We start from the raw sequence: 16,488 nt of genomic DNA on the forward strand, positions 1-16,488 counted from the left end.
ATCATATAATTTGTTATGAGGCACCACAGACGCCATCTGGAGAAAAACCAAGAATTGTTCGACCTGTAAGAATCTGGGAATCGTCTTCACGGAGGATTTCTCCAAAGCTGATAGAGAAGCTTGAGCAGCGGCCTGGCCGAAGATGGAAGAAGCCCGAGACGCAGGGAAACACGTGTACAACAGAAGATTGGTGGGCTACATCAACGGGATCAGGGTTCGTGTGGACTGAGCTGGTTCAATAAAACAATTCAAAGAAGGAATAGCATGGGGGAAAAAAAGGTTTTATTTTTCAAAAACAGTTGAGTTTATTAATAAATATTTTTTCTTCATCTGTATTTTTCATGATAGTTAATGCTAATTCATATCTACTGTAATGGTTATGACAAAATTTATCCCGGGGTTAAAATCTCGGTCCTCAAAGATTATACAGTTTTAGGGGCATATTCAACACTTCTAGTTCCAGCTTCTTTAGCTTTATCCATTTGTGTTATTCGTATTTTGTTGTTTTTGATGTCTTTGTCACAGTCATTGTGTTTTTATGTTACACTAAATGCTAGAGGTCTGAGAAATTCTGTTAAAAGAAAATCTGTGTTTTTGTTTTGTAAGAATCAAAGAGCTAAATGTTTCCTTCTGCAGGAAACTCATTCCAGTGAAAGTGATAAAAAATCCTGGTCTAATCTGTGAGGCGATAAAATCTATTTTAGTCATGGCAGTAACAGGTCAGCAGGGGTCGCTATACTACTGAATAATTTCCCAGGGAAATCGTCAACAGAATAAGGATGATTCAGGTCAGTGGATTATTTGCGTTTTTCATCTTGATGGATGTTTTTTGGCTCTGGGTAATGTTTATGGTTATAATTCTAATGCTCAAAATAAATTAATGTTCTCCCAGCTGATTGAAACATTTAAAGACCTTGGACAGAGATATCCTATTCAAATACGAATAATCGGAGGTGATTTAAACATGGTGGAAGATGATTGGCTGGACAGATCTCCATCTGCATTTCTGAATCACCATCATAATCCAATACTCCTTAAATTCTGCACAGAGCTGCATCTAATAGATGTATTGCATAGAGATAACCCTGATGCTCAAGCCTTTACCTGGTTTAAACCAGATGGTACAGCCAAATCTAGACTAGACTTTTGGCTAATCTCAGATAATCATCAGAGTTCCATCCTGAAGGTAAACATTTCAGATGCTCCGTTAACGGATCACAGTGTGGTCAGACTTTCCATCCAATCTCAGAATTCTCAGTCTAGAAACAAAGGCTAATGGAAATTTTACTCCAATCTTCTTGATGATGAAAAGTACTGTCAAAAAATTATTTATACAATTAATAAAATTAATTGGGAGGCTCACTTCACATCTTATAGAGATAGATGGGAGTTTTTTAAATAGAGGTACGCAGATGAATAAGCAGTATAAACTAAAGGAAGAAGAAATTATCAAAGAAATAAACTCAATATGTCACAATTTGGATCGGAACTCACATATTTGCCAATAGAATGAAAACTGGGATGTCCCAGATTATTTCTGACACAGTCCGGCTTTCTGAAAGGCCGATCCATTCGAAGGATTCATTCTTTTTAGCTGTAGTATACATCACGTTTCCTTCTAAAGGTCTCGTTTTATTCTTCTCCCATGGGCCCACCATCCATAGGAGAGCTCAAAAGGGGCCGGTGCATTGTGGTTTGGGTGGCGGTCGAGGGCAGGTGCCTCGCCAACCCAGACCCCGGTTATGGAACTTGGCTTTTGGGACATGGAACGTCACCTTTCTGGGAGGGAAGGAGCCCGAGCTGGTACGAGAGGTTGAGAGATACCGTCTAGATATAGTCAGGCTCACCTCCACACATAGCCTGGGCTCTGAAACTCAGTCCTTAGAGAGGGGTTGGACTCTCTACCACTCTGGAGTTGTGTGGGCTTACTCGTGAGCCCCCAGCTCTGCCGCCAAGTGTTGGAGTTCACCCCGGTGGACGAGAGGGTCATGTCCCTCCGCCTCCGGGTGGGGGACAGGTCTCTAACTGTGGTTTCGGCTTATGGGCCGAACAGCAGTTCGGAGTACCAGGCCTTCTTGGTGTCTCTCGAAAGGGTACTGGAAAGTGCCCCAATGGGGGACTCCATTGTCCTCCTGGGGGACTTCAATGCCCATGTGGGTAATGACAGTGGCACCTGGAGAGGCGTGATTGGTAGGAATGCCCCCCCTGATATGAACCCGAGTGGTGTTTTGTTATTGGACTTCTGTGCTTGTCATAGTTTGTCCATAACAAACACCATGTTCGAGCACAAGGGTGTCCATCAATACACCTGGCATCAGGACAACCTAGGCAGGTGGTCAATGATCGACTTTGTAGTTGTTTCAGGCGACATTCGGCCTTGTGTCTTGGACACTCGGGTGAAGAGAGGGGCGGAGCTGTCCACCAATCACTACCTGGTGGTGAGTTGGATTCGCTGGCGGGGAAGGAGGTAGGAAAGACTTGGAAGACCCAAAGTAGTGTGAAGGTCTTCTGGGAACGTCTGGCTGAGCCCTCCGTTAGGGAAGTCTTTAACTTCCACATCCGAGAGAACTTCAAACAGGTACCGAGGGAGGTTGGGGACATTGAGTCCGAGTGGACCATGTTTTCCACTTCCATTGTCTCTGCTGCTGCTCGGAGCTGTGGTTGCAAAGTCTCTGGTGCCTGTCGCGTCGGCAACCCCGAACCCGGTGGTGGACACCGGAAGTAAGGGATGCCGTCAAGCTGAAGAAAGAATCCTACCAGGCCTGGCTGGCTTGCGGGACTCCAGATGCAGCTGAAAGGTATCGGCAGTCTAAGCGAGCTGCGGCCCGGACTGTTGCGGAGTTCGGTGAGGCCATGGAGAAGGACTATCGGTTGGCCTCGAAGAAATTCTGGAAAACCATCTGACGCCTCAGGAGGGGAAAGCAGTTCTCCACAGGCACCGTCTTCAGTGCAGGTGGGGGTCTGTTGACTTCGACTGGGGACATTGTCGGGCGGTGGAAGGAATACTTCGAGGATCTCCTCAATCCCACTGACACGCCTTCTTTTGAAGAAGCAGAGAGCGAGGGCGTTAGGGTGGGACTGTCCATTACCCGGGCTGAAGTCACTGTGGTAGTCAACGAGCTCCTCGGTGGCAAGGCCCCGGGAGTGGATGAAGTCCGCCCTGAGCACCTCAAGTCTCTGGATGCTGTGGGAGTGTCTTGGCTGACACGTCTCTGCAGTGTCGCGTGGAGGTCGGGAACTGTACCACTGGACTGGCAGACAGGGGTGGTGGTTCCCCTCTTTAAGAAGGGGGACCGGAGGGTGTGTTCCAACTACAGGGGAATTACACTCCTCAGCCTCCCTGGGAAAGTCTATGCCAGGGTACTGGAGAGGAGAGTCTGTCCGATATTCGAACCTCGGATTCAGGAACAACAATGCGGTTTCCGTCCTGTTCGTGAAACAGTGGACCACCTCTATACCCTATCTAGGGTACTGGAGGGATTGTGGGAGTTCGCTTACCCAGTCCATATGTATTTTGTGGATTTGGAGAAGGCGTTCGACCCCGTCCCCCGTGGTGTCCTGTGGGGGGTGCTCTGGGAGTATGGGGTCCGTGGAGCCTTACTGAGGGCTGTCCGGTCTATGTATGACCGGAGTAGGAGCTTAGTTCGCATAGCCGGCAGTAAGTCAGACCTGTTCCTGGTCCACGTTGGACTTCGGCAGGGCTGCCCTTTATCACCCGCTGTTCATAATTTTTATGGACAGAATTTCTAGGCGCAGCCAGGGGCCGGAGGGGATCTGGTTTGGGGACCACAGGACTTCCTCTCTGCTTTTTGCAGATGATGTTGTCCTGTTAGCTTCATCGAGCCAGGACCTCCAGCGGGAATTGGGGCGGTTTGCGCCCGAATGTGAAGCGGCTGGGATGAGGGTCAGCACCGCTAAATCCGAGGCCATGGTCCTTGACCGGAGAAAGGTAGTTTGCCATCTCTCGGTGGGTGAAGTCTCCCTGCCCCAGGTGGAGGAGTTTAAATATCTGGGGGTCTTGTTCACGAGTGAGGGAAGACCGGAGCGTGAGATTGACAGGCGGATTGGAGCAGCGTCCGTAGTTATGCGGTCGCTGTACCGATCCGTTGTGGTGAAGAGAGAACTGAGGGAAAAGCAAAGCTATCAATTTACCGGTTGATCTTCGTTCCAATACTCACCTATGGTCATGAGCTATTGGTCATGACCGAAAGAACGAGGTCCCGAATACAAGCGGCTGAAATGAGCTTCCTCCGTAGGGTGGCTGGGCGCTCCCTTAGAGATAGTGTGAGAAGCTCGGTCACCCGCGAAGAGCTCGGAGTAGAACCGCTTCTCCTCCACATCGAAAGGAGCCAGTTGAGGTGGCTCGGGCATCTAGTCCGCAGGCCTCCTGGGCGCCTCCCTGGAGAGGTGTTCCGGGCATGTCCCACAGGGCGGAGGCCCCGGGGAAGACCACAGGTCACGCTGGAGAGACTACATGTCTCGGCTGGCCTGGGAACGCCTCGGGGACCCCCCAGAGGAGCTGGAGGAAGTGGCTGGGGCGAGGGAAGTCTGGGCATCGACCCGGTTCCGGAAGTCTGGGCATCGACCCAGTTCCGGATAAGCGGAGGAAGATGGATGGATGGAAGATGAAGGCTTCATTTTGTTCCTTGATTTTTTAAAGTCTTTGACAGTCTGGAACATTAATTCATGTTTCAAACTTAAGATTTATTTGGCTTCTGACTCAACTTTCTGAATCTCATTAAAACACTTTATAGAGATATGAATGGTGTCATTTGATTGCCATGGGACTTCGCCGAGATTCTCCTTTAACAAAGGAGTTAAACAAGGCTGTCCCATCTCTTCATCATAGCAGCTGAAATGCTATCCATTTGGATAAAAAAAACTCAAAATTTGAGAAACTTAATGCTTTAGGTCAGCAAATACCAATTGTGGCAAGTGGTTGTGCCAGATAAAAGAAAAAGCAACAACGCCACCCCGAGTACAGGGTCCGGGGAACCCAAAGCGCTGCAACACAGGCTCGCAGATTATGGTTTAAAATGAGGCAAAGACGTGGTACCAGCTAAAGGTAATTTATTTACATAAAATGTGTTAAAAACAACTCAATCACACTGGGGAGGGAAAAAGGGAAGGAGACCCTTCGAGGGCCGAGGCTTACCAACAGAGAGCTGGGCCGACCCACGTGGAGATTGACAACCAAAAATAGAAAAAAAAAACCACTCTGTGTCATGCACACACTTGGAAAAAAACAAAAGAACAAACAAAATATAAAATAAATCTGAACAAGCCCCATTTGAGCCTCCACTGTGGTCGCCCGACACGCTCCGTCCCTGCACTCGGCCCTGAGAAAAGGTGTGTGTGTGTGTGGGGGGGGGGGGGGGGGGGGGGGAGAGAAATATAAAAACAAGGGTTGGCAATATTGTTTGACAGAAGCCACACAAAAAAAAACTCAATCAATGCCCACCGTCACACAAACACACAGTCACAATAAAAACAGGTAAGAACAGGATAAAACCTTAAAAACAGATAGGAGCAGGATAAAACCAGCACAACACAGCAGCAGCCCTTGGGAAGGGTGCAACACCTCTCAGCAGGTCTCAAATCCAATGACCATGGAGAAAAATGAGGGCTTGACGCCGCTCCGTTGGCTCCCGCAAAGGCCGAGAATATGAAGGTCCGGGCTCGGAGTGCGGCCTGAAGTCCACTGGCAGGAGCTGGAGCACCGAGGCCTAGATCCGGCAGCCACTGGTTGAAGCAGCTGTGTGCTTAAAAAATCAGGAAAGCCAAACAAAAGCAGCAGTGTGCCTCTGCTGTCCCTGAGCAGTGAGGAGAAGCTCATCCACACCTTAAGCTCAATGGGGCGTAGAGGGGAGCTCCGGATGCAAGAGCTCTTTTCTTTTTTTTTCTTTTTTTTTAACAGGAAGCACATAGGATTAGCCACCAGGAAATGGGCGGGGTTTGAGAAATAAATTTGTGAAATTTGTGGTCCAACCGAGATATTTCTATTCTGGGCAGAGTTTTTTTTAGTAAAGATGGAATCTCTGTCAAGATTAATGTTACGACCCCGGGGTGTGGGAAGGAAAAGGGAATCAGCAATACAACAGATCCGTATTAACTGATTTATTCAGAGCAATAAGCTACAACTGGTTTTGTCACACAGATATCCTCCCACATGGGATCACCACGTGATGTAGACACTGTTGGCAATAATCAAAGAACATATGCCCGTAAAAAGAAGCATTCAGACATGGCAAGGATAAGTAGAAATCATTCTAATGTGTCAAGAACCGAAACGAAACACAAATAAGTGCACAGAACACAAATGGCGAGCTGAAGAGTCAGCCGCCCTGGTGCTTGGGCCACGTCAGCTTATGTGTCCGTGCCTCCAGCGCAGAGGGGCGGGGCCGACGCTGTAGATGGAGTGACAGGCCAACCAGGACGACGAGGCAATGACGTCCAACCTAGAAGAAAGGAGATGGGACCACCGCGTTCAATTAACATAACTAATAATCCAAAGCAAGAAGAAAGCTCATCCACTTCCCTAAATCTGCAATTAAAGATATAAATCAAATTAATTTTAAGTTCATTTGGAAATACAAAACTCATTATATTAGAAAAAGTGTGATGTTAACGGATTATGAGGAGGAAGGACTTAAAACTATTGATGTTGAATGTTTAGACGGGACGATTAAAATCAACTGGCTGAGATCCTTCTTAAAGAACGAAAAAGGTTTCTGGTATCAATTCCCTTCTAAAATATTAAGGGATGCACGGCTCAGCCTCGGCTTCTTTGGGAAAATACTTCTTCAGCATATTTATGTGACACACACGTTGTTTTCGACGTCGTTCCGGAGTAGCTACAACATAATCAGTCTCACTCAGCCGCTCAGTAATAGCGTAGGGACCACTGTAGTGAGCGGAAAAGGTCACTCCCGGAGAGGGAAGCAAGACCAGTACTTGTTCCCCAGCATGAAACTGCCGAGGCTCCGCTGACCAATCATAATTCGCTTTCATGGTTGATTGAGCAGCAGACAAAGATTTCCGTGCCAACTCATTGGCTCGGTGAAGACGTTTACGAAAGCAGCTAACAAAATCCAATACATTTTCAGGGGAAGGCGGTGCTAAAAACCGGTCCTTTAAAGACTTAAGGGGCCCACGGGGTGTGTGACCAAACACTAATTCCGCCGGACTAAACCCGAGGGATTCCTGATTAGCTTCACGGGCTGCAAATAACAGGAACGGGATGCCTTCATCCCAATCATTCTTCGTCTGAAGACAATATTTCCGCAACATGGACTTTAACGTCTGATGCCACCGTTCCAGAGCACCCTGAGACTCAGGATGGTAGGCGCTAGACACAACATGTTGGATGTTTAGCGTTCGAAGGACGTGTTGGAAAATTTTAGACAAAAAATTTGTTCCCTGGTCTGACTGGATTACACGGGGCATGCCAAAAATGGAAAAAAAAAACTTTGTTAATGACTTCACGATGGCACGGGTAGTTATGGTACGTAGCGGCACTGCTTCTGGGAAACGAGTGGCGGCACACATGATGGTGAGTAAATATTGATTCCCATTTTTGGTCCGAGGCAAAGGGCCGACACAGTCAACTATAACCCGTTCAAAAGGCTCCCCTACCACGGGAATCGGACGTAATGAAGCGGGGGGGATCTTTTGATTTGGTTTTCCAGTTAGTTGACAAATATGACAATTGCGACAATAGTTTGCTACATCGGCTTTAATGCCTGGCCAAAAGAAATGCTGCAAAATGCGCCGGTAGGTTTTTCGAACCCCAAGATGTCCCGACCACACACTTTCGTGGGCCATGGCTAAAATGGAGGGTCTATAAATAGCAGGAATTACCACTTGAAGAACCTGATCACTACTAGAAACTACTGAAGGCCACCTGCGCAACAGCAGATCATCCTCCATGAGATAAACCCCCTCCCCTTTTACCTGAGTAGCATCCATCGCCCTAGAAAAATATTGTCTTAGGGTCGGGTCAGCCTTTTGCTCCGCTCCAAGACGGGCACGATCCACAGGCAGAGGCACCTCCTCTACTGCGGACGCTCCAGACTCTGGAGTTTAAGCGGCTTCCTGAGTGTCAGCCTTCCTGTCGGGGTCATCTGCGAAAGCTGACATTAAGATGGAGTCAGACAGATTAATATCCTCACCCTTACGGGCCTGGGCACGGGTAATAACACAACTGGGAAAGATACTAAAAGGCTGTGTGACGTCAGTGGGGGGGGGGGGCCGTTGGCCACTTCCAGGGTAGGGGTCACCTTTCCTCCCGCGATGTCATTACCCATTAGAAACGTGACTCCTCCAACTGGAAGCTCCGGGCATACAGCCACAGGGAAAACCCCGCTGATTAATTCAGACTGCACATGTACTTTGTGTAAAACATAACCCATCTCAACTCCCCGTAAAATTGCATCATATCCACAGGTAGATTTATCAGAGAAGGGTAAGACAGAGGCCAGTATAACAGACTGTGAACAAGCCGTGTCACGTAAAATGTGCACGGGACAACAGTTATTTTTATCACCCACCAAAGACACCCAGCGATCAAAGACAAACGGCTTAAAACACTCCTCAACTCCATCTGACTTAATGTCAACTTTCACGACACCCACACCTTTAGGCGGCGACAGTTAAGGCTGTTCCTTATGTTTGAGTGCAGGGCAATCAGCAATGACGTGTCCCGGTTTGTGGCAGTAAAAGCAACACCTCTCCTCTTTCTGGAAAGCAGGAGCCGGACACGACCGATAACTGTTCACCGAAGTCGGGCTTACACCCTCAGAGGACACAGGAAAGGCAAATTTATGTGTCAAAACATACTCATCGGCTAACACAGCCGCAGAAGAAAGCGTTTTCACCTTCAGTTCGTTTAAATTCACAACAACACGTTCAGGTAGACACTTTTTAAACTCCTCCACCAAAATTAGTTCACGAAGAGAACAGGAAGCATGACAAGCGGCAATCCATTTATCAAATAAAAGCCCCTTTTCCCTCGCAAACTCCGTATGGGTACAAAGGGTTCCTTTTTTCTTCAAGCTTCAGGTGCCATTTCATATACTCTTAGTATGGCAGCTTTAACGCAGTCATACTTCAGGCTGTCTTCCAAAGAAAGAGCCAAAACAGCCTCCTGAGCTTTTCCATGCATCTTACACTGCAGTAGTAGAGCCCAAACTTCCGAAGGCCACTGCAGAGCAGATGCAATGCGCTCAAACACCCCAAAATAGGCATCCACCTCGGACTCACGGAAGATCGGTACTAGGTTAATGTACTTAATGATGTCAAACACGGCTGGATGTTGGGACAGGGGAGGAGCGGCCGGCGCGCCGCTGTGCTGATCCTCGGCTATCCCTGCGGATGGTCCCCCCTGCTGGGCAGACAGCTCCAGCTGACGGATGCGCACAGCTGTGTCGGCCTCAATCTCGAGCTTCCGGATCTGGAGCTGAAGGTCGCGCTGCGCCTGCTCGTGCTTCTCCCGAGCCTCCAGCTCGAGTCGAGCCAGGCGCACCTTGAGCCGCGCCCCCTCTCCGGAGCCAGCAGCACCATCCGGAGAAGAGGAATCATAACGGGGGAGCGTGAAGGGCGTCTTTACCTTCGGTTTGCACTCACCTGCTCCCCCAGCCGCATCAACCTTGGGCGTCACCAGAGCAGATCGCCCAGACAGCGTCACCAGATCCAACTCCTCCAGCCTGGTCACTATAAGGGACTTCAATTCCCGCTTTCGTATATGACCACCAAACGCGATGCCGAAGTGGGTGGCTATTTGTGGCTCCTTTTGTTTTGCATTATCAGCTGAAACGGCGATGGACTTGACTGATTTTGCTCACATTGAAGGCGTTTATTCAAGGCGACCTGATCTAATTTGCCTGCCTGGTCTGTATATAACAGACAGGGATCTGCTGCAGCTGCAGAGACCTCTCCTCAAAGACCGTCTGTGCTGATCTTCAACCACAAGTCCTCTCTGAACTCGTCGGTGGAAACTCAAAGTAAGTCCGGTTGTGTTTGTCAGACCTGTTAGTGCTGTGTGACTGAAACACTGTAAAATTGTTTTCTCCAGAGCAGTCATGAAGACCCTGTCCGCCTGCTTCCTGTTGGTGCTGCTGTCTGCTGTAGGACACACAGAGGCTCAGTTTCAGAGGCAAGTGGTCGGCGCCATGCAGCCTGCGCAGTGCCGGGAAAAAATGGCAGAAATCCACGAAGATTGCTTTCACTCTGACACCTTCATTGTGACTGATGAAGCTGGAAGGGCTAAGATCAATGCACTCTGTCAAGGTGTCGACGGAGACATGAAAACCTTCAGTAAAGACGTTTTTAAGATTGTTGATTGTACACGCAAAACCGAAAACCCATGTGTCTATGAAGGCGTAGTTAACACCAAGTCAAAGCTGAAACTAAAGTGTCAGAAGAATGTGCCTGTTAAGTTCTTGGGTGCAGCGAGAAATTAATCTGTACTTCATCTGCAGACACAGTTCATGTGTGACAGAAGCTTGATGGAAAAACTGAAATAAATGAAGCTCACAAACTTAATCTTTTCCCTTATTTCACTATCAAAGCTTTTCTTAATGTGTTGCTAATGGAATGAAGCCAAATAACAGGAGAACTTGATTGAAATGTGATTAAAAAAAAGACAAAGAAGCGCAAAAACATGAACATAATATGCTGCTTGATCAGGAGGAAGAGGAGGAGCTAAAGAGGAGCAGGAATGCTGGGAGTGGGACTGGAATTCAGACTGAATCCAACATTTAGGGACAAAAATGGTGTCTTCCAGAAATAAATTCATGTTTCAGAAACGGGAACATTCTTGAAAGTCTACCCGGCAACAACTGGGGTTTGGATGAGGAGAAGGAGAAATGTTCCCATTTAGAGGAAACCAGTTTCTACTCCATCCAGACTCTCAGCTCTTTTTAGCTCCTGGATCCACTTTGAAAATTGTTTTTCACATTAAAAGCACACATTTTAGGATTATCAGAGGTAAAAAACTAACAACTAACTCAGAATTTGTTCTTTTCCTGAGTTCCTGTATTCCTCTTTCGGAGTCCGCCTCCGCGTGATGCTGACTCGGCTCTTTGTCATCGGCGGCGGGATGGAGGACTTGCCCCTCCTCGATGGCAACGTCCACCAACTTTTCCTCGCTTCCCTCCAGCGGCGGCATGTCCTCGATCTCCTCCTCCTCTTCTCCCTCCTCTTCATCGTAGTCCTCGTACTCCTCCCCATCGTAGAAATCCTCACTTCCTTCCTCTTTGTCCTCTTCATCCAGCACATCCTCCTCCTCCTCTTCCAGCTCCTCGTCGTCCTCCAGCTCCCCCTCCTCGTCTTCGTCATCGGTGCTGTTGATGTTGATGATGGCGGAGTCCTCGTTGCTGGGGCAGCGGCGGGTGGAGCCTTCCCTGCTGACTCAGCGGGATTTGCAGCATCTGGAGCGGCAGCCCCATGGCGCTGGCCTGACCCGCCGCCGGCGCCTGCATCAGCATCTGCTGGAGTTTAGAATCACTTAGAATAATCATTTTGGTCATTTTTTGACTCATAAACTCATTTTTGTCCATAAAAAATAGAACATTTGAAAAGAATCAAATGATCTAATTCAAACATCAAAGTCAGAGACATAAAGTGTTCATATCTTCACCAATTCTTCCAGAAACATTTCCTACCACTGCTTCAAGTTGGAGCAGGAGCTGAACATTGTCGCCCCCCTGCTGGTGGAAACAGCTCATTACAAGCGTTGAGACTCAGAAAAGCTCTGATTGGTTCTTCTTGATCAACGATGTCAAATGTTCTGGATCACAAAAATCCCATTCAGATGATGTAAAAAACCCTCACCAGACATGAAAACAACCGCTATTCCTGCTGTTTCTGACCGTTTTCATGGTCTGCAGGTCTGACAGCAACAATCTCAAATGTTGGACTGAAGCATTTCATTGTAAACATGTGTTGTTGTTTGTGTGTTGATCCACAAACACATGCTGTGAAGAGGAACCTGCAGTGAAGGCAGCCATGTTGGAGCCTCACACATGTTCTCATTAGGATCAAATGAACCAGTGTGTTTGAGACTGAAAGAAAGACTGAAGGACAAAGAAATATGAAGATTCATTAAGGATCAAATCCAGACTTTATTCATGTCTTCAGACAAAAAAGCTGCAGACATTTTACAGACACAATTGAGGTTTTTCAACACTTTTCTGAGCAGAAGATGCAGTTCTGGATACAGCCAGAAGGTGTCGCCCTTCTCATTTCTAATACAAGTTCAAACTACAGACCTGACTGATTTGGTTTGGTTTTTGTTATTTTAGCCATCATGTATGAAGACATCAGACCTAGAATTACAGAAAAAACATCAAAAATGTTTCACAAACTTATTTTAATAAATTAAAAAGTATCATTTCTGTCTATTGGAAGTCATTTGAAGTGAAGCTGTGAAAGTGACCACATTTGTTCAACAACCTCATAGCAACAAGAAACAAAGCAGATTTCTCTCCAAAGAAGTTTTTTTCCTCCGTTTTCCATCCAAACAAAGACAAACAGATGTTCTGTTTGGCAGAAATGTGTTTCCACCCAGAGGAACCTGCAGCAGCTGCTGATCCATCAGAAGATTCTGGACCTGCAGAGACTTCCCACACAGCTGCCTCTGCCTCCAAAGAAGCTGCTGATCTGCATGGAGAGAGAGAGAGCTCCAAGTCTCTGCAACCAAAGCAAAGAAGCAACCAGAGAACAGAAGCACAGAGCTGAAGCAAACATCCCAGAACGTTTGCTTTGGGAGTCCCACCTTCAGTTTGATCCGCTTCAAGACAAAGTCCCACATGAAAGAGATCAAAGTGAGCTAACCAAGCGCTTCATCCAAGAGAAGCAGCTCCAAAGCACAAAGACTCCGTCTGGTTGCAGGAACTCTGGGAAAGAAGGAGCAGGAGGAACTCCTGCAGGAATCTCTGCAGGAAACATCAGCTTGGAAAGAAGAGCTGACTCAGCTGAAACATCAGCTAACATGTCAGCAGTCTGTGGCTGAGACCAAGTCAACACTCCTGCAGCGCTCAGCTGCAGCAAAAAGACACCCAGCAAACGATGATAACTTACTTGATGAAAACAAAAGTAACATCAAAAACATCTGGAGCCTTCCTAACACAATTATTAAAAAGGGTGCCAAAAAAATAGTTATCCTAAATACTTTATTTATGATGAAAGGGAAAGTTACAAGATGGTGGCTGAAAGCTTTAATCAGTATTTTGTAAATGTTGGACCCGAATTAGCAAAAACACTCTCTGATTCAGGACCAACGGGAAACCAGTACCATGAACTAATCAGTCGGAATCCCAGTTCAATGTTTCTCAGTTTTGGTAAGCCCCTCCTCCTGGGGTTGCTCTCCATCAGTCCCAAGACAGAGGAAAAGAATTTACAAAGTTCAAGAACATGAATAAACATGCAGAAATAAACAGTTTCATTCAAAGAAACATTGTGTGTTCATCACAAAGACATTCCAATAATCCTTTTTTTTTTAAATTTTTTTTTTTAACTTGTCCTGTCCACCAGCTGGGCAGACAGATGAGAGCTGAGGGCCTCTTGTGTTGGACATATTTTACTTTAACAAGAGGGATTATTAATCTTCAGACAAACCAGAGGTATGTCTGAATAAACCCCTTTTGTAATTGAGGCCAAACTTTATTAATTTCAACCGTGTTTGAAAATTTCGGGTGTTGGACCGGACGGAAAAGGAAAGAAGGGAAGAAAAAGGGCGGGATGTTAGAGAGAGAGGGGGGTAGGAGAGTGATAATGGGAGGGGAGGGGGGATAAGACCATGAAGCAGCATAAAGCAACAAGTTCACTTGTTGTTTATCGTTACGGTAATGTTCAAATGTAGTACAAAAAGGGCGGGGCCTGTCCACACACACACTCAAATGTTATCAACACACCTGTTAGCTGCAAAAATGTCCACATGTCGACATGTACACAAAACAGATAGTGTTCACACGCATACTTATGCCTTAAAACCAACTAGTGTGAAATATTTTACCGTACCAATAGTGGGCCCCCCCTCCCCCCCCCAGAACTCCCCCCCACAGGACAGGGCTGACGGGTCGGGGTCTCCGCTGAGGCAATCGGTGGTTGCCCCGGCCGGTTGGCTGCCTCGGTCCCGTCTAGGGCCGGCGTTTGGGGGTGGGGGCCTGGGCTTGCTCCGGGGGGGGGGCGACACTTTCTGGCTCCTCTCTCTCTGTGTGGGGTGGGTGGTGCCGGGCCTGGGGTGTCGGCGCCTCCGGGGGTGGGGCCCCTGGGCTGGGTGGGCCACCACCCACCCCACACAGAGAGAGAGGAGCCAGAAAGTGTCGCCCCCCGGAGCAAGCCCAGGCCCCCACCCCCAAACGCCGGCCCTAGACGGGACCGAGGCAGCCAACCGGCCGGGGCAACCACCGATTGCCTCAGCGGAGACCCCGACCCGTCAGCCCCCCCGCCCCGTACCAATAGTGGGCCCCCCCTCCCCCCCAGAACTCCCCCCCACAGGACAGGGCTGACAAGACCCCCACCCCACCCCACCCCAGACCCCGCAGCCGAAGCGGATGACACCCAGAGCGACCGGGGGCCCCGAGAGGGTTGTCCCGTCCCGTCCCAGAGCCAGGGAAGGGCCGACCCCAGCCCCAGGTGCAGATGGGCAGCCCATCCAGCGCCGCTGCCCCCCCCCCCCCCAAGCAGGGCCCCCGATCAACCCCCCCCAGCACAGGCAAAGGGACCACCCCCCCAAGCCAAGCCAGACCACCACCCCACCCTCCCACCACGCACCCCCACACCCAAGCCCAGAGGACCACGCAGCGCCCCAGCCCGCCCCACCCAGGCACCGGATCCGACCCCCCGACCACGGAGCCCCCACCACCCCCCGCCAGGCACCGGAGGCCCCGACCCCCACCCCGAACCACGGCAGAAGGGCAAGGAGCAGCGACGACCAGGCCCCCCACCCCCTAAGTCATGGAGTTAGCTATGGGAGACCAGAGAGACCGAATTCTTTCAAAGTTACTTGAACTTTGGGCTGACATTTTTTCCAAGCTGATATGATCAAGCAGCAGATTTCTGTGTTGACTTATATTTATATTTTTCTTGTTTTTCCAATTCATTAAAATAGTTTTTTTAGCAATACAAAGAGTTATGAAAATGATAGAGCCTAATCCTCCTTCTACATCGATGGCACTCATGTCACCAAGCACACAAAGTGACGGTGAAGCAGTGATTGAAACTTTAAGCCAGACTGATAGATCGGCACATACCTGCTGCCATACCTGGACAGGCGTGCATAACCATAGTGCGTGCATGTAACTGTCAGGTAGATTACTGTCACAGTGCTAACAAATGTCTGAGTTGCTGAGACCCATCTTGAACATCCTCTGTCCAGTGTAGTAAATTCTGTGTAGAGTTTTAAAATGGATTAGCTGCAGATTTTGACTTTTTCTCAGTTTAAAGGTGTTTAGACAAAGTTCTGACTAGAAGCTTACATCTGTGCTGATGCTCAAATCCGCATCCCATTTTGTTGTTGGAAGTGAAATATTGTTATCTAAATTACATAAAAGTTTGTATATTTTGGAGAGAGTTTTATTCATTGAGAAATTAATCAGAGTGGTAACTACATCTGGTGGTTTTAAATCGTTGTCTCTGTATTTAAACTTTTTTGTAATAATTGATTTAAATTGCTGATATTCCAAGAAGTTATTTATTCCATGTTTGTCTTGAAGTTCCTGGGGAGTTATGAATCTTCTATCAATAATTATGTGTTCTAGTTGTTTTATGCCCCCTGCTTGCCAAGCTGGGAAGTGTATCATTTTTTTGTTTATAAGAATGTCTGGGTTGTTCCAGATGGGTGCCATTTTGCATGGTTGAATTGATGATTTTGATATTTTGAGAAATTCCCACCAGGCTGTTAAAGTGGCATTTATATTAGTACTTTTGAAACAATCCTGTTTTTTGACTGTTTGGCTAATAAATGGTAGATCTGACAGGTTGATCTTTCCACATAACGCCTGTTCCAAGTCTAACCATGAGTTGGTTTCTGGATTATTTTTTAACCATTTTAAGATGTATTGTAATCTATTTGCAAGAAAGTAATTGTGGAAGTTAGGTTATTCTAATCCTCCACAGCTTTTTGCAGATTTTAAAGTTTTTAGACTAATTCTTGCAGGTTTATTGTTCCATAAAAAGCTTGATGAGTCTAACTAATGTTTTGAACCATTTTAATGGCGGTTGTGTGGGAATCATTGAGAAGAGATAATTAACTTTGGGTAAGATTTTCATTTTTACTGTGGCTACCTTGCCCATAAGGGACAGAGGCAGGTTGGTCCAGCGTGTTAGATCGTCCTGTATGCTTTTCAGTAATGGGGTGTGGTTTAGCTGCACCAGTTCTGATAGTCTGGGGGAAAATAATCACAATAATCCTTAATAAAAAAATTAATACAAACAGTGACCGATGTGTCACATGACCCGGTATGTCGGTGACCGCTTCCAGGTTAC

Source organism: Oryzias latipes, chromosome 2 (assembly GCF_053564925.1).
Source record: "Oryzias latipes strain Hd-rR chromosome 2, Olatipes_Hd-rR_3.1".
Taxonomy (NCBI): domain Eukaryota; kingdom Metazoa; phylum Chordata; class Actinopteri; order Beloniformes; family Adrianichthyidae; genus Oryzias; species Oryzias latipes.